The sequence below is a fragment of the Ictidomys tridecemlineatus genome, chromosome 12 (assembly GCF_052094955.1).
Source record: "Ictidomys tridecemlineatus isolate mIctTri1 chromosome 12, mIctTri1.hap1, whole genome shotgun sequence".
NCBI classification, from domain to species: domain Eukaryota; kingdom Metazoa; phylum Chordata; class Mammalia; order Rodentia; family Sciuridae; genus Ictidomys; species Ictidomys tridecemlineatus.
Genome location: NC_135488.1, coordinates 105,718,887 through 105,739,500, shown reverse-complemented (window position 1 = coordinate 105,739,500; position 20,614 = coordinate 105,718,887). Strand labels below are relative to the sequence as shown.

The 20,614-nt window shown below is 44.7% G+C and overlaps 1 long non-coding RNA gene across 1 annotated transcript in view; it reads left to right on the top strand.

Annotated features, from left to right (window-relative positions):
* LOC144369616 (uncharacterized) overlaps positions 1 to 20,614 on the top strand; it is a 53,261-nt gene that overhangs the window by 10,227 nt on the left and 22,420 nt on the right. The window contains exon 3 of the long non-coding RNA XR_013429407.1: positions 13,850 to 13,979. This is a non-coding gene — a long non-coding RNA (uncharacterized LOC144369616). The remainder of the gene's footprint in view (positions 1 to 13,849; positions 13,980 to 20,614) is intronic.

Below are 20,614 nucleotides of genomic sequence, written 5' to 3'. Positions count from 1 at the left end.
TCATCTAAAGCAAAGAGTTCTTGTAATGTTTAGAGATAAATGGAATGGATTTCTAATTGGGGAGATTTTGGTGGTAGAACAAAGTAAAAGAAAGAAGCATGGGTAGAGTAGATGAGGGAGGAAATGGATAAAGCCTAGAATCATGACTGATTTTGAGTTTGCTGAAATGTTCTAGAACCTGAGGATCATTCACACTGTGACCAAACTTTGCTCATCTTTCCTCTACTTGTATGGCCCTTTGGCCTGGCCTGGTCTGGCTTCATGGAAGAAAACTGTCAGTAGCACTATCAGAAATATGCACTAGCCAGAGGCAAACACCCCTATTTCCTAAGGAATGCAGGAGCCTTCTCCCATTTATCCTCAAATGGCTGGTACAAGCATTCAATCTGGGGTCTGGGAAGCCAGGTCTAGGCTGAGTAGGCTGAGGAGGTCTTGATCTTACCAGGAAAGAGCTTTAATCTTACCCCAGGATTCTCAGTCCTAAAACCAGATCAGAATCAAACATGTTCTCTTTGCTGATTTTTAATAATGCATGTACCTCATCTAAATTCAAAGAGAAAATTCTCCTAGTTTCTTTTTCCAGAGGCAGCCAGTGTTAATAACTACTTACATGAACTTCTACAAGGAGCCTATGCCTTTCGAACAATTGCTATTATTTTATACAAAATGTGTCTATATTTCATATATTGAGTATCATTTCATGTTAGAACATGCAGAACTGCCTAAACATAGTTATAGCTGTATAATATTTCCTTATGCTGATATACTTCAATTTATTTAACTATTTCTCAACTGCTATACATTTGGGTTGATGGCAATCTTTTGTTTTTATAAGAACAATGTTGCAATGAATAACATATAAAAATTAGTAGGATGGATATATACAAGTGGGCTTGTTGATACTTGTTGTCTCACTGTCTTCTATTAAAGTTGTGGGATCCCCCCAGCAATGTATGAAAATGCCAATTGCCCTACACTCACACCAATAAAGTGTGGTGACAACTTGTACCATCTGCTAAGTCATAATAATATTTCATTGTGATTTTAATTTAGATTCTTAAGTGATTTTGCATCTTTAATATATATAGATTTGTGTGCACATCTGAATTCCCTTTTCCATGCAGTCTGTTCATTTCCTCTTCCCATTTTTCTATTGTATTATTATTTTCTATTGATTTCTCAGCACTTAGAAGTTGTGTGTGTTGGGGTGTGTGGATTTCCCTTGTCCATGCTTTATATTTACAAGTGACAGGACATCAGTTCCTGTCCTGTCTCATTCTGATCTCTTCCACTCATTCACTCTAATTGTGGGTGAATTTGGGAGGAGGAAGTTGTGTGCCTGGCTCAGGTATTTTTGTCTGCCTGCTTTAGGAATCTGCTTGTGGAGCAAACTTGGTGGCCCTTGACTATGCCCTAAGCTTAGAGACAAAGGTCCTATGCCTTCCAGGTAAGGTCCGCAGGCTTCTAGATGTGCTCATGACTTGATGAGTAGACCTGCTTTATTCTGGGATCCAGTACTAGGAGGAAGTCACACTCTTCAATGGCTTCATCAGTAACAAAGCTGATTTTTTGGATACTGATTTGCCTGCTTCTTTGTTGGTAAAGAATTGTGGCAGGAAAAGTGAGGCTATGTGTTAGACTTCTTGCACCTCAAAAGATATGTATGAGTATTAAAGAAATTAATCTTTTACCTGTGATATGAATTCCAAATATGAATTTTTGTAGGTTTTCATTTATCTTTTCACTAATGTTACTGTTGTTTCTTTGTGTTCTTTGGTATTTTTCTTCTTTAGTAAAATTTAGATAAATGGATTGATTTTGTATTTTATGGATATCGAGGGTTTGTGTTGTGCTCAAAAAGCCTTTTCCGAAAAATATATTATAAAATATATGTCTGTTTTCTTTAGTTAATTACCTGTGGTCATTTTCCATGTTCAAGTCATTGTGAGGTCCTTCCCCCCTGACATGGCATGCATCTGGAGCTTGGATTGATCCTGAGGTAACTCATTTCTTGGGAGGTGTCAAGGAAGGAGGGACATGGGAACACAGGGCCTTGAATCTTTGCTTGGCTGGTGCTGCCTGGGAATACACAGTTACAGGTCCAGGCACAGGCCTTGGGAGGTACCCATCGAGCGCTTCAGTGGCATGCCTGGGGAAGAGGGACAGCTGGGGTTCCTCCTTCTGGAACCCAGAAAGGGAAGGGGCTCTCAGCCCAGTGTGTGATTTGGGTATTAGCAGGACGAGAGCTCAGGGTTTCTGACAATAAACACAGGACTTGTTTTCTGGACTCACTTGGTTCCAGTGGACCCAAGAACTCCTGGGACAACATGCTTAGGAAGAGACTGATGGGCCTCCTGAAGCAGGCCCTAGAAGGCCTTTCTGGGTGGCCTGGACCTGGCTGAGTTCAGATGCTGTCTCTCCTGGGGTGAATAGAAAACCAAAGCAGAGCTGTGGAGCCATAGCCTCTGAAAGAAAAAGGAGCAGCGATTTGCCTCCACCCTTCTCCCTAAAATCAACAACAGGCTGAAAATGTGGGATCACTTAGAGACCAAAGCCTTCCTGCATCGGGGGCTTGTTATTCTCTAAGTTCCTTTCACATGCTCTAAGGGAACATGCCTTCCGGGGAGCAGAGCAGCCATGTGCTTCTCCCCTCTCAGCCCCTCGAGGTTCAGCAGACTGAAGGCCACATGGATGAGCAGCTCTGTTTCTTCCCACCTGTCTGCCAGCAGCCCCTCCTTCCGCCCACCCACCCATCCTCCACTAATCACACCATCTGAACTTGTCGTTTTCCATGAGCTTAATTAAATACTGGCAAGTTTTCAGGTCCTTCTCTGATTCTTTTTATGTGAATTAGTGTGAGTCTAGATGAATGTAAGAATGTCTTAGTATATGTGATTGTGTGTTGTGTATATAAATTTTATATATTGAATCTGGTACTGTCTTTTCCAAGTGCTTTGTTCAAATCTACATGATCTTTAGTTATTGTTTCTTTCTCACCATCTTCCCTTCCTGCTCTGATATATCCTCTATCAAGGTCTGAATATCCTCTATCAAGTCCTCTCCACACTGTGCATTGCACAACTCCATGGGGTACCATTGATTTTATAATCTATATAGTTACATGTTACTCCTGGAATTAAGGACTATGGCATCCCTGCCTCCATCTATTGTGTGGTCACGATTTACATAGGCGATTCTAATTCCTTTGTATAATTAATGACTCATATGTAATATCCTGGAACCACATGGAAATATTTTTTGGGTTACCTGCTGTTCTTTATTATCCATGCTTAACTCTTCCACCAATGCATATGATTAAGTTACTCCCATTCTCTCAGTTGAACTAAATCAAGGAGATAGGTGGGAAATAGATTAAGCTGATCCGCACTGAGGTGTGAGTGACTGAGATGCCACTGGAGCCCTAGAGATATGGGGAAGGTGATTCTATTTCTGAGAATAATCTGATTGACCACAGGAAAATTCCAACTGTAAAATTACAACAGAGAGGAGTGGGAAGAGTTTTTGTCAGGGTGAGAGAGAGATTTGAAGGCAGGGTCTTTGATTACCCTGGGGCCCATCAACTCTGCAGCCAAAAGGCTTGAATGCAACTTTCCTGTGGTGAGCATTTTCAGTATTTTGTCAGTTCAGGAAATCAATGATCATGTGAGCCTCCTGTCTCCAGCCACAGAAGCAGAATGGCCAGGGAATTGTTCTCTGTGACTCTGACTGATAGGGATGACAGACACATGACGTCCAGTCGGTCAATCAAAATCACCTCTTTAGAACTGGAGCAAGGGAGGCCAAAAGATAGGAACTATTTAGAATTTTCTCTAGCAGAAGCGAGACATGTCCAGGGCTCAGTGCCCAGTGGTAGTAGAGACTAAGATGAATGTCCAGCAGGGTGGACATGAGCATTCTGTGACATGAATTGGCATGTTCTACCTTGCTGTTGGGGATTCCAGCCTGATACCTGATCCTCATTCTCCAAATTTCTTGTGGGTCCTGTAAACCAGTTGGTTGATATCTTTCCTAGTATTGTGGTTTGGATGTAAGGTGTCCCCCAAAAGCTCATGTGTGAGCAATGCAAGGAGGAGGAGACAATGCAATGTTTGGAGGAGAAATGATTGGGTTATAGCCTCAACCGAATCAGTGAATTTATCCCTGATGATATTAACTGAGTGGTAACTGGAGCCAGGTGGGGTGTGGCAGGTAGAGAAAGTGGTTTATTGGGGGCGTGGCCTTGTGGTATATATTTTGAATCTCGATCGAGGAGACTCTGCTTTTTGATCATGATGTGAGCTGCTTCCCTCTGCCATACTCTCCTGCTATGATGTTCAGCCTCACCTGGAGCCCCAAAGAATGAACTTCGCTGTCTATGGATTGAGACCTCTGAAACCATGAGCCCTTAAATAAACTTTTCCTCTCTATATTTGTTCTTGTTGGGTCTCTCAGCAAAAAAGCTGGCTAAAATACCTAGTAATCCACTTCTCTCCACGTTTATCTGTCAGCGTCTGTTATTTGTAATCAAGAGTCCTGAGAAGTGGAATTTTGAAGTCCAAGTGATTCTCCTTCATAAGCTGAGAAACGTTCTCTCTGTGGGTAAGGGGAAGGAAAGAAAAGAAAAAAATAAAAGGGAGAAAACAAGCCCTCATTTGTGGCACTTGGTGTTTGCATTTTTTGTTACTGGGTATTGGACCCTGGGTGGTCTACCACTGAGCTATATTCTCAGCTTTTTAAATTTTGAGACAGGGTCTTGCTAAGTTGTTGAGGCTAGCCTCCAATTTTCCATCCTTCCTTAACCTCCTGATTGGTGGGAATTCTAGGCATGAGCCTATCCACCAGGCTCCTGTGGACAAGTTTGAAATACTAATTTTTAAGCACCTGCCTGGAACATGAATATTTAAAAGCAGAGCTGTGTAGCCATAGCCTCTGAGAGAAAAGTGAGCAGCGATTGGTTGCCAGAAGCCAGCACAAGCTGACCTCAGCCTGGCACTGCTGAGTCGTAGAACCTGAGGAGTGCACATGGGACAAGGAAAACGTGGTCAGATTGTGGCTTTCATAACAAGGTTGCAGCTTTACCGGACCCTGACCATATGAACCTGAAGAGACAGATAGTGGGCAGAGGTCAGTCAGTGTTAGAGGTGCAGTAAGGCCAAGATCACTGGGTCTCTCCTCTGGCCAGGAAGAACCTCTTTATGGACAGGGGAAGAAATCTGTCTTCGATTTTACTTTAAAATGTTATTGACTATTAAACAGGATTCTGTGACTTGGGGCCAGATGCTTCCATCTCTGCCCCAGCTTCTTAACACCAAAAATGGGGTGGCACCTGCCTTGCCATGTCAGATGCTCTTGTACTCAGCAGTCCTTTTGTGCCGAGAACAGGATGAGATGGGTCTGCAGGGACAGCCTCAGGCTTCCAGGGCTGAGTCCCAGGGGTTGAGTCCCAGGGGAGGCTTCTCCTGTACATGATTTGTGGCATCTGCAGGAGGCATGCCTGCTGTGTCTGTGTGCTGTGTTCTTGTGGTGGAACTGTGCCCTGGGGACGTCCCACCCTTTGTGGCTCCAGGCATGTGTCTTGGATTACTTAGCCTCAGCGGGTGAGCAGACGACAGAATCCTGTTTTAGAGGACATGAAGAGGATCTGAATGATTAATAAGAAAAGGATGGTCAAAACATGCTACAAGAAACCCACAAAATGTCACTGGCACTGGCTGGCCTGCTCCCTCTGGCGTGTGTTGACAGGGTTTTGTAAATAGCCTGATTAATCCATGTCCTTTTGTGACCTAGAAATTCACAATTGGGATTTAGGTTTGTTCCTGGGACTTAATGTGTTGACCAGTTGCATAGAGAAACAAAGGGGACACTCCTTAATTTCCTGGCCCACATCAGAAAAGCATGTAAAGAGCTCCTGGGCCTCCAAGAGCCACTGGCCTACACACCAGCAAACGTCGTCCTCCTCGGAGGTCTGAAACACCTGGTGCTTGTGTCCTGGTGAGTCCCCAGCCTACCTGATAGAACAGCCTGTAATTAAGACTATGGATGAAGTTCTAAGGACCCTGGGTGATGTTACCCAAGGGACTCTAGTTTGCTTTAAACGCCTGTTCCGTTCTTTGTCTCCCAAAAGCATTTTCTCAAGATTAAATTGTAAATCATTAGGTAGGGACCAAGGTCCTCGGTAGCAACTTTTGAAAGTATGAGCCACATAAATCTGAAGTGATTCCAAATCAATTGTCTTCCAAAAAGTATCATAGTTAAGCTCATACTTGCTGGTACCACAAGGTATCTCAGAACTCCAGTGTCTCCCCCAGAGCACTCCAGCCCCAACCCAGCACCAGCCCTGCCTGCATTTGAAGCTGAAAGAAAGTTGGGGTGAGGCCTAAAGGGTCAAATTGCCAGTTGTCACTATCTGCAATGGCCCCAGATAGCAATATGAGGCCTGCAGGTGAGGAGTTCCCTATGCTCAATGCTTCCCTGGGGCCCAAGGGGATGGTCATCTGAGACTGCTCTACAGGGGAGCACCAGACTTCTGGGGCTGGAGGTGGATCTCTAACAGACAGACTCACCTGCCTCCTGTTTCACCCCCTGCTTTCCCTGAGCCCTTTCTCTAAGAATTGTGGGCATCTACATTCTGAAAGGAGTTGTTCCCTTATTAATTTGGACAAAATATCATTATTTGTAAAACTGAGAAAGAAGGTTTGTGCTCAAGATGTGTTTTAGGGGACAGGAAAATTCCCAAATCATCATTCACTTTTCCCCTTAAAAAGTACATGAAAGCAATAGTCTTGTTTTTTTTTTTTTTTTGAGTTCATGTGACATCAGCCAAAATTACTGTTAGCTTAAAACTTTCAAGGCCTAAAAAAATAATCCCCTTTTCCCCAAAATAAATATTACATATGCTCAGCAATAGGAGTACAGGATTGTAGAATGTGGAATTGGAAGGACTCTTAGGGTTTATTTTACCAATGAGGAAACTAAGGCCCAGGGAGGGGTGCTCCTTGGTTGCAGCAGAGACAGTAGCCAGGATTGAGAGTTCCCCAGGGCACGAGGCAGGGCCCCACTGCAGCAAGGTGTTCACCTGTGAAATTGTCTGCCTCAGTAGGTGGGTTCCATCATTCTGTTTTCCATTTGAACATTATAAGGCTTTGGGCACAGACTGACAGGGAGTTATGTGACTCAGGAACTTGATGCTTCTTTAGATTTCCGTGCCACCTGGGAGCCTCAAAGTCATTGGCTTGAAGGTGGTAGGGAAAAGCAGGGTACTTAAGCTTTTGTTTTTATTTCCAAAGGATCAGAGAGAAGTTGGGCTCCATTTGGAAGAAAAAGCTCTGTGAATTTCTGCCACGCCTGCCTCTTCAGGCCAGGTGTGATCTGTGGATCCAACTGGGTCTGCATCTTGTGGTGGATTCCTAGGAATAATTGCCTCCAGGGATGTTTCTACAAGCCCAGCTGTGCCTGAGGCCAGTGGGAACTGGCAAATAGAGGTCTTTGTACCAGGAAGGTCTCCATTTGAGTAAAATAGGCTTTGGAGTAGCAGGATCTCAGCCAGCCTTGTGGCACCTCAAGCATCCCGGCCACCCTACTAAATTCCTAGGTCTTGGCATTGTGTTTGGCAAATGCTTAAAGAGAAAGAGGGGGGCTGGGGCATCAGGCCTCTGATTGCTGTTGTTTTCATATTTCTTGGAACTCTTCCATCCACTGGGACAGATCAGCCTATCCAGAAACACCGCCAGTGAGGGACAGTAAACTGGGTTCCAGGGGAAGATTTCTAGATAGGGAAACTCACAGGCAGGCAAGAGTGCCTGTACACAACAGGGTCCTAATTCATACCTGCTGAGTGGAAGAAAGTTGGTAAGGCAGCAAGGAGGTTTTTTGGATTTCAGGGAACTCTGTCCAGATATTGTGCTGTTCTTCCCCTGGAGGCCCCACCTTCCAGAACAGCCCTTTTCTGACTGTTCACCAACCTCAAGATTTTGCACCCCCAATGCAAATAGTCTCAAAGATTAAAATCCTTGCTGGCTCCCCATGACTTTCAACAGTGATTCCTACAGTACTTTCCATGTGATATTTGTCTCATGGATGTTCCTTAAAAATTAGCTTTGAGGGTCACACATACTCTGAGGGAGGCATGATACACATTGGCACACTTCAGGGCCCTGGCAGGTCCTACAGAAAAGAAATTGGTTTTGCAAGCTTGACCACAGATCAAGTTGGTTTACATAATACCTGGTAGCACGCAGCAGAGTAAGGGGCATATCTTGTTAACACTGACCCATAGCAGAAAGGCCAAACAAATTCATCTGTACTCAATAGGTCTCTGAAATCTGCCCTGACCTGAAGGTTCTTCGTGTTTTACCGCCACATTGCTCCTCCTGCCTGTACCCTGTGGACCCCTCTTCCTTGGGCCTGTTGTGTGCTGTGGACTGAATTGAGTCTCCTTCAAATTCATATGTGGAAGCCCTAGTCCAGTACCTCAGAATGGGATGGAATTTGGACATAAGGTCTTTAAGGATGAAAAGATATTGAAATGAGGCTGTGAGGGTGGACTCTAACCAGACCTGAGTGGTGCGTTTAAAGGAAGAGGTGGTTAGCAAGCGCACCTAGGGGAAAGGCCATCTGCGAGCCATGCGGGAGGCCTCAGAAGGAGCCATCGCTAAACATGTCGGTCATAGACTTCTAGGCTTCAGAACTGGGAGAAATCAATTTCTGTTGTTGAAACCACTCTGTCTGTGGTCTTCTACACAGAAACTTTCCCCAAGTGGACTCCAGAGCTGAGCATGCTTCACACCGTGGCATGTTTATGCTTTCCTCCTCTTGGGGACTACTTCTTTCCCTAACTAACAAAACAGTAGAAGACAAAGCAATTCTGTCTTTCAAAACCTCTCTCAAATGTCTCTGCCAAGTCATCTCACCTCCATCCATCAGCTGCATGAGTCCCTCTCAGCCTGTGCCTGTGGAAGTCTCTGGCCAGCAACTCTCTCCTTTTCCTCTCTTATGGATGTTTTTTGCATGCGTATCCTTCCACCACCCTGTTGGATCTCTGGGGACAGAAACAAATCCCACATCCCAGTGCCCATCACTTAAGGGGTTTTCAATAATAATTTCCTGGGTGGAGTGAAACTCTTTGCTAAGTCAAGGGGAGAACTGAGTACTTTGCACCTGTCTGACGTTGCTCAGCTTGTGTTGCGGGGACCCTAGTCACAACTCTGCTCTGGATCTGGGAGGAGGGGTCTTCTGAGTCAGACCTTGAAGGATATTGAAGAGGAGTGAGAGCCACAGTGAAAGCGAGGGAACAGAGAGCTACTTCATCTGAGTTTTCAAATAATTGTGTTTTTTGACCTGAGTTCTCAGGAATTCTGGGGCTTGAATGCAGAGGGTAAGCAGTAACCAGAGGATGAGGATGAGGATGGTGACATGCCAGCTCAGGACATGGGCTTGGATCCCTAGGGGAGTTCCTCCCAGCGATCCCATTGGAGCAGGAAGGCACAGGTGTCTGGATGGTGGCTGAAGCTGGGCCCTCCCTTGGGAGGCCCTGGGTGGGTCAGGGCAAGTGCTAGGACACCAGAGAGGAATGGCCAGCCTGCACGTGGGGCTTGTCATGCATGCAGCAAGGCTCACGACTCCATGACCCAGCCTTGGGAGAAGTCCTCTGGAGAGGGAGCTTTGACACCCTCCACTCTGATCTGAACACAGGTTTTTAATTTCCCAGTAATTTGCCCTTTCTCCCTCTCTCTGGTTGGCTTCCCTGTCACTTCATTTCCTGCTGTATTCTCATCTTACAGCAAAGGTGAACAGAGTTGACCTTTTCTTGCTCCAAAGCAGAATAAAATGCAGAACAGATTTTTGTGAATAAAAATAGGCCTGAACACCACCAGCCAGTCACTTTGGCTCTATTCACCCATCTGGCCTGGCTAGCTCCTGCTCCACTGGACCAGCCCTCAGGGCAGAGCCGCAGAGGGAGGCCGGAGTCCTGGGCAGCAGGCAGAGGCCACCTCTCCCAGCAAGAAGGGCAGGACAGAGCCACACAGAGGCCATGCTGGGTGGCTGCTGGACAACATTATCCCCTCCCAGGGGGGCACTGTGAGTATAAATATCTCCTCTCAGGCCGCCCTTGCCAGTGGTCCAAGGAGGAAAGATTGAAATGTCAACACCTGGTGGGGAAGACAGGTCTATCTGGAACATTTGGGGAAATTCCAAGAGAGATGCAAATTCCCAGGACAGTAGAGAGGGCTATGGTTTAAGGGCCAGGCAGACCACCATTCTGATCCTTGCTCTTTTGCAACTGTCTTAGGTAAGGAACTAATCTCTATAAACTCAGTTTTCTCATCTGTGAAGTGGAGACAAGGTTCTGGAATCTGCAGGTCGATTATGATGCTCAAACAAGACAGCAGGAGGAAAGTGCTGAGCATATCATCTATGTGTCCTTGTCATTCAGGTTGTAGTTTGAGCACCTATGGGTCCATCAGTGACCCCATTCCTACTTTAGCCTCTCAGAAGCATCATGGAGTCCAATGTCAATCCTCTACAGAGCATGGGTGTTTTCTTATTTCTGCCTGAGAGTGTTGTCTGGCTCCCCTTCCTAATGTAAAGTCTTTGAGAGCAGGTTCCCTGTGTGTCAGCCACTGTGTCACAGTACCCAACCTGAGGCTCAGAGGGGGCTCTTGGCAATAATTTATTAAATAAGTGCATGCAAACGCGATGGCTATGTTAAAAAGCCGTGTCTAGGTGACTTTTTGCCATGTGACTCTTTGTTTTACCCGCGTCTATATTTCCTTTCCTTGTCATCAGGCCGGGGCTTCCTGGCCTCAAGGGAGTTTGTGGTGAGGATAAAAGCAGAAGTTGCCTGCAAGACACTTTCCTTTCTGCAATTTGTTTTCAAAAATTCTGAAGTCATGAAAAAGAGTACACCAGACTCCTGGAAGGTTTGAAGAGAGAGCACAAAAAGAAGGGGGTGGGGGGAGAGGACGAGTGGGGAAGATAGGAGCTGGCTGGATTTTAAGCAGAAACACGAGGGAAGAGCACTCCTGGACATCCTCCCTCTCTCAAGTCCCTGAAGAGATTTTTGAAGACAGGAGAGGCAGGAGGAAGCTCGGGCATTTCTGTACACAGCACTGGAGCTCCATGTATCCATGGTAGCATCCTTAAGGAGGTGGTTAGCACTCAGAGAGGGTGGGAACCTGGCCCCAGAAGTTCCCCAGAAATGGGAGTGGCACCAGAACAGCAGAGTGGACTGTTGTGAAGGGTACCTGTGCACAGCCAACCAGGACTGCTGACTGAGGACCTCAGGGGCCTCCCTGGTACCCAGATACTACTTAAAACCTGGAAAAGGCACAGGCTCTAGAAAGATGAAAGTTAAATGCGCTCAGTTACTCCTTCATATTATTCAGTCACCAAGTCTTTTGATCAGATGGTCCAGGATGTGCCCTGGGCCTATGTTTGGAGAAAGGCATGGGTGGATGCCATTGGTGTCCTTCCTAGTGTTATATGCTGCAGAGGAAGATGCCCTGACCCCACCATCACTCCTGGGCTCCCTTTGGCTCTGTTCAACCCATAGTGTCACACCTTTAAACAGGTGTATCAGGTGTACTTTTTCTCAGGTCTTTATTTTTCTATAGTACACCTAAATCTCATAAAAGTTCACCTTGTACCATTATCGATATCTCATAAAACTTTGCCACTTTTCAGGGTTCTTCTCCCTCACTTGTATTATCTCAGATCCTCAGGGCTTTGCAATTCTGGAGACACTTGGGAGATATGAATAGTGCAGGGTGGTTTCTCCTGGCCCATGCCATGTGACCCATCAGAAGGTGGTCAGCTCCATGCCTACTTTGACACAGAGCTTCCAGTGGGCTTGGTCTCAGAGCTCCACACCCCCTTCTCCATGGGTACCTACAGCAGGTCCCGTTGCTCCTGGGCTCTGCACTGGAGTGGAGGTAATGATCCCATGCCTCCTCTGGTCTCAGGGTTTCACTGCCTGGGGCTGGACACCTGTCTTTTCAAATAATCAGTTGCCAAGGCCTTCCTAATTTTTTTAGACAACACTAAATGATTCTCTTTGTGGCCCTGGCTTTCCATGAGATCCCCCAGTCTTACCTGATTTTTTGTCTTCTCTTTTGCTGAAACACAGAAGAGATGTCACAAGTACTTCCTTAAAGGAGATGACCAAAATCAGTACTAGCTTCCTTTCATTGCTGTAACCAATCACCATGACTTAGTAGCTTGAAAACAACACCAATGTATTCTCTTATGGTTCTGTAAAAGTTTGACAGGGGTTGCATTGGGCCGAAATTAAGGTGTTAGCAAGGCTGTGTTCTTTTCTGGAAATGCTACAGATGAGTCCATTCCTGTGCGTTTCACCTTTTCTAAATGCTGCCTTTATTCCTTGGCTCCTGGCCCCTACTCCAAGTTCAGATAGAGCAGTAGAACATCTCTCTAACCTGCTCACAAAAATGTGCCATTCTATTTGGGCAATTGACAGGTGAGCCAACATATCTTACATGAAAATTAAAAAAAAATGGTCTCAGGGAGGGAGCAGGATCAGAAAAAGAAGCCAGTACCTTCAGAGGGACAGAAAGGCTTCTCAGAGGGCATCACTAAAACCAGTACTTAACTCCTTTACTAGACTGGAAATACCTGAAGACAGGGCTGAATAGAACTCATCGTCTTCTTTCCCTTGAGACTAAGTTGACTGCTTTCCACCTTGTGGCCACTTAATAAATATCACTTGGAATGAACCAATGACTCTTTCTCAGTCATTTTTTTCCTTGGGGGCCACTTGCAATAGATCAGGGACTGGTTCCCAGCTGGAGGGCTGAGCTAGCATCCTCAAGATACACCCCAAGCCTGAGGGCTTAGATAATTTTCTTTATTGTTACATTCCCTACCCTACCCCCACCCCCACCCCATCAGAGACGAATACCAGAACGGAAGCACGGAGTTCTGAATACCAGAATGGAATCATGGAGTTCTGGGCACAGATGGGAGGCTTTGTAATAAACTCCCCAGACATCCCGGAATTCAATTTAAAAACTAGCTCTTGAATTCAAGCAGGACTTAGGATCACTTTGGGTTTGATCAATGAGAGACATTTCCTCCTTTGAGTTTCTTCATATACTAACGTGCTGGGAATAAGAGGATGAAACTGAGTGTTACGGTTTAGATATGAGGTGTCCTCCAAAAGCTCATGTGTGATGCAATTCAAGAAAATTCAGAGGTGAAATGATTAGATTATAATAGGTTTAACTGAATTGGTGGATTAATCCCTTTATTAACTAGGTGGTAACTGTAGGCAGATAGATTGTAGTTGGAGGAGGTAGGGGCATGACTTTAGGGGTTATATTTTGTCCCTGGTGAGCGGAGCTTTCCCTCTCTCTGCTTCCTGATTGCCATGTCCTGAACTGCTTTCCTCTTCCACACCCTTCCACCATGATGTTCTCCCTACCTCCAGCCCAGAGCAATGGAGTTGGCCATCTACGGACTGAGACCTCTGAAATCATGAGCTCCAATTAAACTTTTCCTCCTCAACATTGGTGTCAGGTTTTTTGGTGACAGTGATTAAAAAAAAAAAAAGTTGACTAAAACACTGTGCAAGTGAAATACTTGGCAGAGTCTCAGGAAAGACATTCTGGGAAGTTCTATTTTCTGTATCCTGGGGGAAGATGGCTGCAGCTTGAGTTGGGAGATGCCTGAGTTGGCTGCAGAGGGGATGTCACGGTGGTTCTGTTTTAGGGTCCATTCTCTGAGATTCTGACCTCTGTCAAAAACTTGCCCTTGTAGCTTCTCGGACAACCCCTGAGCTGAGACATCTTTTGGCTGTTTGACATCAGCTTGTCCTATCTTCTCCTTCACATAGAGCTTCCGAATCAGGACTCCACACAGGTCTTGGGACCTGAAACCTGCAAGTGAAGGCTGATCATAGGATGTCTGAAACCAGAGATCACCTCCTGGAGGGACAAGCTGAAGACAGTGCTAATCTCTCAGTGGTGAGTTAGTGATTGCCAATGAAGCTGAGTGGCCAGTGGAGGCTTCCCCTGGACCATTATTTCCCTTCTCATACTGGAGAGGCTCATCATCCTTAGATGTCCCTGAAGCTTTGCAGGCTTCTAGGGAAACAGAAGACTGAACTGTTCTACATTCCTTGGAGTGTTGACCTCCACGCCATTCTTTAAACCATAACTAGCAACCTATTAATGGGCTGTGAAATCAATGAAGTGGATGGAGATCAGCCTAAGAAAAAAGAAAAAGAAAGGAGACATAAAACTAAGGAATATGGGTGTTGCTTTGGTAAAACGTTTCAGTTTAGTGTATGATACACAGTATACTGAATGTAGGTTGCAATATGAGTTGTATTTCTCACCACAGATTTTAGGTAAAAGTGGTAAGAGCATCTCAGCATCAATGGGGAATTTCATGTTCCCTAGGGAGAGATGCTGAGCTCTGATGGGGGCAACTTCTCTAATTGTAGAAGAATAGAAATGTATAAACTATCTACACAATGTCCTTTTCCTGAGACTTTGGGGGCAAGTGGAGGAGCATTGGCTGGAAATTGGATGCTGGAGTTTTGAATCTGTTGCCTAATTACTGTGAGCCTAACTACACTCAGCTTTCTCTTGCCCGTGTGGAGATTACACTGTGTGTAACTGCTGCCCTCTAGTGGCAAGCTCTGTAACTTGCGTCAACTGCGATTTTCGTCTTCGGTTTATTGATGGCAAGCAGCTGTGCAGATTCTCTGGTCAGGGGAAAAGGTGAATTTCATTTCCAGCTGAGTGGTACCCATGTATATGTTATGAGGTGTTCCCCAAAGCTCATACCATTTGAATTCCCCTCCTTGGGATATACTACCTTGAAGTGCTGTAATGGGAGTCCCCTTTATAGTCAAGGGTTTGATGAGGTTCACCTGTATTAGGGACTTAGTCGTATGTCATGTACTCTGGATGCACCTGACAGGTCTGAACTGAGTCCCGCCCCCCGCCCCCTCCCCCGGCAGAGAGTGGACCAGATATTTAGAAAGTGTAGCCTATTTGACTTGTCACTTTCTTCTGCCTTTTTTCTTTTCCCATGCTATCTGAGCCTATTTGTACTCCTCATTAAATCTCTAATTGATTTTCTTTCAGTCTTTGGCCCAATCTCTTGCAAGAAAGTGACTTTCCAAAAGAAATTCTTACTTAGACATCATGCTACATTATTCTGAGACAAATGTCTGGTAATTAAAAGGAGACCAAATGTTCCTTGGCATTGTCCCTGGATTGAAAAGGCTCAACTGTCTGTAGGAATGTGGTCCTGAGGTCTCTCTAAAGTTAGAAGTACACTGGGGCTGGGGATGTGGCTCAAGCGGTGGCACACTCGCCTGGTGTGCGTCTGGCCCGGGGTTCGATACTCAGCACCACATACAAACAAAGATGTTGTGTCCACCAAAAATTAAAAAAAAAAATGTTAAAATTCTTTCTCTCTCTCTCTCTCTCTCTCTCTCTCTCTCTCTCTCTCTCTCTCTCTCTCTCTTAAAAAAAGAAAAAAAAAGAAGTACACTGGACCAGTGTATCTTCAAATACCTGAAAGCCATTATCTTGGATCATTGCATCCACTAGGTACTTAATAATTGTTTGTTAAAAGTTAAGTAGGTGAGTGGGTAGACTCTCAGATCATTTTCTGAGCTACAGAGTCACAGGATAGAGTGCATGGTGCATGAAGCAGGTTGGATGAGTGGAGTTACTAGGCAGGGTCTGTCCACTTGGAGCCACATCAGGGTATTTAATCGAAAAGGTTGAGACCCAAGTAAACATTTAGCAAAACTAGAGTCAAAGTGCTTTTTCAAAACAATCATTTAGATTACTAAACCACTATCTTATGGGGGTCAGAGATCTGAAGTAGTTAGTGTTTCACGTTTAAACAATTCACTTCCCTTCTGACTTCAGGAATCCCCACGATGGTTTGGTTTTGAGGACATTACCAGTCAACCGCAGCCAAGCAGTGATTAGCGAACGCCTGCTCTATAGACATAGGTCTGACTTCTGGGCTGAGTTCAAAGCTGAGTCCTTACTTAATGATAATATAGGATTAGCTTTCTTTTAAAACTTCCCATGCTGGAACCATTTTGAAAACAGCACAGAAATATTCATGGGTGTTTCAGGGCACAAGAGAAGGCGTGGAGAAAATTTTAAGTGCATATTTGAGTTCTTGTTCATGTCCTCTCATAATGAACTGTGGAGCAAATGTCCATCCTTTATTCTTTTCACAGGAAACGGTCATTATTTCCAAAGGGACAGGACAAATCAGGGGCTTTAATTCCTCCCAACATGGATTAATGTGCTGAGAGTTGGTTCCAGGACTTATAGAACTCTGGAGAAAGAGAGCTATAGCTTTGAGAATTATTTGTTGCAATACTATTTAAAGGAATCTGATTAAAGGTTTGGAAGAAACACTAGAATTCTACAAAATAACAAAGTTCAAGAACCAGTGAAGGCATGCAAGATGATTTTTGCTAAAACATAACCATTAATATTTAACCATATCTTCATTTTAACACATTAAAAACAGTTAAATATCACTTATCTGGGATTTCATGAATATATTTGCTTGAGAAAAGACTAGAGAAGTCATTTAAATAAAAACAGAAGAAAACAAAACATAAAAGAATACATGCTAATTTAAAGAAAATCATCATCAACATGATCATCATCATCATCATCATCCAGTGAGAATTGTAAGGCTGGTACCTAGACAATAAAGTTTGAGGAACAAACTCAAAGGGAGCATTAAGTTTGATTTTTTTTTCTTTGAAATGCTGGGCTGGAATCCAGGGCCTCACTATGGCAGGCAGGTGTTCTACCCAAGTATTAAGTTATTTGCAGTAAAATTAGAAATTTTGTAGCATGATTCTGCAATTTATTTGGAACAACTACTCAGAAACTACCATTTACTTGGGACAGGCTCAGACACTATGATTTTATTTGGAGGCTACCTTGGGAGTGTGGCCACTCTCCTGTCATGGGGAACATTGTTATAACAGGAAGTTTCCAGAGCCCAGTCTGTGACTCCACCAGGGAAGATCCCCAGCAGGAAGGAGGGTGCACTCAGACCCTTTCAGGAGAATAGGCTTCTTCCCAGGGTTTTGGACTGCTCTAAAGCTCTCCCTTCTGCCCCACGTAGGGTGTGACTTATCACTAGTGACACCAAATCCTGTGGTGTATCACTGGAGGCCAAGCTAACAGGTGAGTTTCTCCTCTACACCTGGTGTATCACTGGAGGTGAGTTTCTTCTCTCCTCCTCTACACTGCTACAGCAGGGATGGGAGCCTCATGACATGTATTAAAAATAAAAATGAGGAATGTGCTTTGCCTTTTCTCACGTTATTGAGGTTTGGGGGATGGAGAATTGGCTTGGGAGGGCACTTAAACAGCTCCACTGTCCAGCTTCCTTTTCTGTGGATCTTCATCATGAGAAATCTTGAGAAATCTTGAGAAATCATAAGTTTGGCCTTACTCTAGATTCCTGGGAACAGAGAGGTGGGACATGGGATGCTGGCACTGGAGGAGGCAAGGGAAGGCCTCACCTTGCTGAGCACTCTAGCAGAGAAGGGATTCACAGAGAAGGGACCCCAGAGCTGGTGCTGGGGATGCCATTTGGTGGTCTGGGAGTCGCTGATTGCTTTCTCTGTTGCAAAGCCTTTGATTTCTACCGGCTCATGTGGACACATGTGGGTATTCTTGGTGGCCTGGCCATTGAGCATAATTAAAAGAAATGATTGGCTTTCTCTTGATGCAAACATCTGGTTTTACTTGAAACAAGATGACTTAGCTGTTTCAGAAACATTCTTGTAACCCTGGATTCACATTTTCTTCTTAAAATATATATTTTCTCTGTTCAGGCAGCATGTTAATGTAAACACTCCGTGTAACTGACAACCGACAGTTTAAGAAGTATGTGGGGCTGCGAGCACCGGAGGAACCGCAAGAATGATTGCGTTTTTGATTTGATCACTGGAAATCTGTTTCAACAGTCACTCTGATTTAAACAATTACTCTGATTTATACTCCAAACGCTGTAATTTGCAGAAAATGTAACCATGTGAGGACATTTTTGCAGAGTATGTCTTGGCAACTTTGTTTTCTTGTGATGTCATTCTCTTTGGCCTCAAGGAAGCTCAGAGGGAATAGAAGAAGGAAAAACAGGGTCCTTCTTTTGATGTGCTTTTCTGACTGCCAGGGAGAGTGTTCGTGTCTTCCTGGCTTGCGGTTCCCAGTCCCCAAAGCCAACTCTGCAGTGTTACAAATGATATTCAGGAGAGAAACAAGACCAAAATCTCCCGAAGGTCAAACAATTAAGTTTAGGAGATAAGGTGGCTGGTTTCCTTGTCCTTTTCCTGTCTGCAGTTAAGGCAGCCCAGGTGAGATGCCTACTCACACACTATGTTCACTCTTCAAAACTCAGAAGAGCCTGAGGTTTAGTCCCTCCATTGCTCAGAAAAGAAGTCAGCTAGGCTGACATTGCCCAGGTTCTAGAGCAAGCTTGTGTCAGAGGCAAGCCTCTGGGTTTCTGATTCATTGCAAGCTTGCAAATGTAGTCATGTAAATGCAAGTTGGTCCTATTTGGTGTGCAGAGAATGTGTCTCAATAAAATGAGAAGGCATAATAATAAAAAATTAGGTGGTCCATGTGTTGTGGGGTCCAGGTTAAGGGAGCTAGTATTTAAGCATTAGCTCTGTATGTTCACCTACTCTCACCCCAACCAACCCAGTGGGCCCAGTGCTGCTGGGGAAAGAGCCGTGGAAGTGTGGAAGGGGCTTCTTGGATGAGGTATCATGCCCCTGACTTGGTACCATGACCCATGGTGCTGGTGGGGTACCCCGCTTCTCTGACCACATCTTCCTATCTCCAACCTAGCCCTGGCCCAAGGGAACCACAAAGAGGTGATTCTATTTAAAGTTCATCTCCTTGACATCTGTGTGTTTCACTTACTTTTTCAGTAACTTCTTCAAATCTACTTTTGTGGCTCCCATTGAGGAAGTATAAGTTGTGACTCTGAAATCACACAAAAGCTCCTGAGTGAGACAATGCTAGAAAGTTTAGAGGTGAAATCACTGGGTTATTAGACCCTTAACCCAATCAGTGCATTAATCCATTTGAATGATTAACCTGGTGATAACTGTAGGCAGATAGGGTGTGGCTAGAGGAAGTAAGTCACCAAGGGTATGCCCTTGGGGTTATGTTTTGTCCCTGAGGATCAGAGCTCTCTTTGCTTCCTTGTTCCATGTTCTGAGCTGCTTTCCTCCACCACACTCTTCCATCATTATGTTCTGCTTCACTTCCAGCCCAGAGCAATGGAGTTGGCCATATGTGGACCGAGACCTCTGAAGCCATGAGCCACAAATAAACATTTCCTCCTCTATGTTGTTCTTGTCAAGTCTTTTGGTCACAGCAACAAAAAAGCTGCACAGAACACTGTAGTTCCTGTAAATGAGGGGGAACCTGCCAATCACTCAGTTCCTTAACACAGGAGTTGGCCCACAGGCAGCATTCAAAACCTGTTTTATAGGGGCTAGAGTTGTGGCTCAGTGGTAGAGCTCTTGCCAGGCATGTGTGAGGCACTGGGTTCTATCCTCAGTACCACATGTAAATAAATAAATAAAAGATCCATTGAAAAACTAAAAAATATTTTTAAAAACGCTGTTTTACAATAAACATTGGATTGGCTATTTGACTGATATGTCATGGGATAACATGCTTATCATGCTAATTGCACCGACAATGAAGTGATTATTTATCTTCCTAAAATGAATCTGATATTCCATATGAGCTCTTATTCACTGGGCAGTAAAGAATAAAAACAGACTTTGGTCTAACTTAGTAAATTAAAACTCATTCCTTTATTTAAAGAGTTTCTTAGGTTAAATATCGTGTCTCTCGGCTCCCTTCTTTTTCCTTTTGGTATTTGGGTATGTGTTAGTTTTCTGTTGCTGTGACAAAATGCCTGAGATAATAAACTTATGAAGAGGAAGGATTTACTTTGGTTTACAACTTTAGACAATGGCTGCTTGGCCCTGTTTCTTTGGGCCTGTGGTGAGGCAGTATGTCAAGGTGGGGAATATGTAGTAGATGAGGCTTCTCACCTCATGGTGGCTGGGAAGCAGAGGTGGGGGAGGTCCCAGGGTCCCAATATCATCTTCAAGGGCAAATCTCCAATGCCCTAACTTCTTTCCACTAGATCTGACCTCTCTAATGTTCCAACACAGGATGGTGACCAAACCTTTAACACACGGGGAACATTTGAGATCCAAACCATAGAAGTGTATGTGAGGAGGGAAGAGCATGTTCTCAGATCCCTGAAGCATTAAGAATCCTTTGATTTTGGAGGTGGGGGCCCTTGGTCTGGTCACTGCCAGCTTATCTGGTTTTGGTGGCTATGGTCAATTTACACCCAACCTTGCAATTCTACCTCTGAAGTTGATTGCCCTTCCTGGATGCATCCTCCATGTAGCTCTGACCTGAGCAGGCCACCCACTGTCTGCTGTGATACTACAATGGCCCATGCAGACCCTTGTTTCTTAACTCAGTGGCCATATAAATCTCCCTCAAATGGCCTGGGAATGTCTGGGTCCCAGATATGCCACAGGGAAACCAAA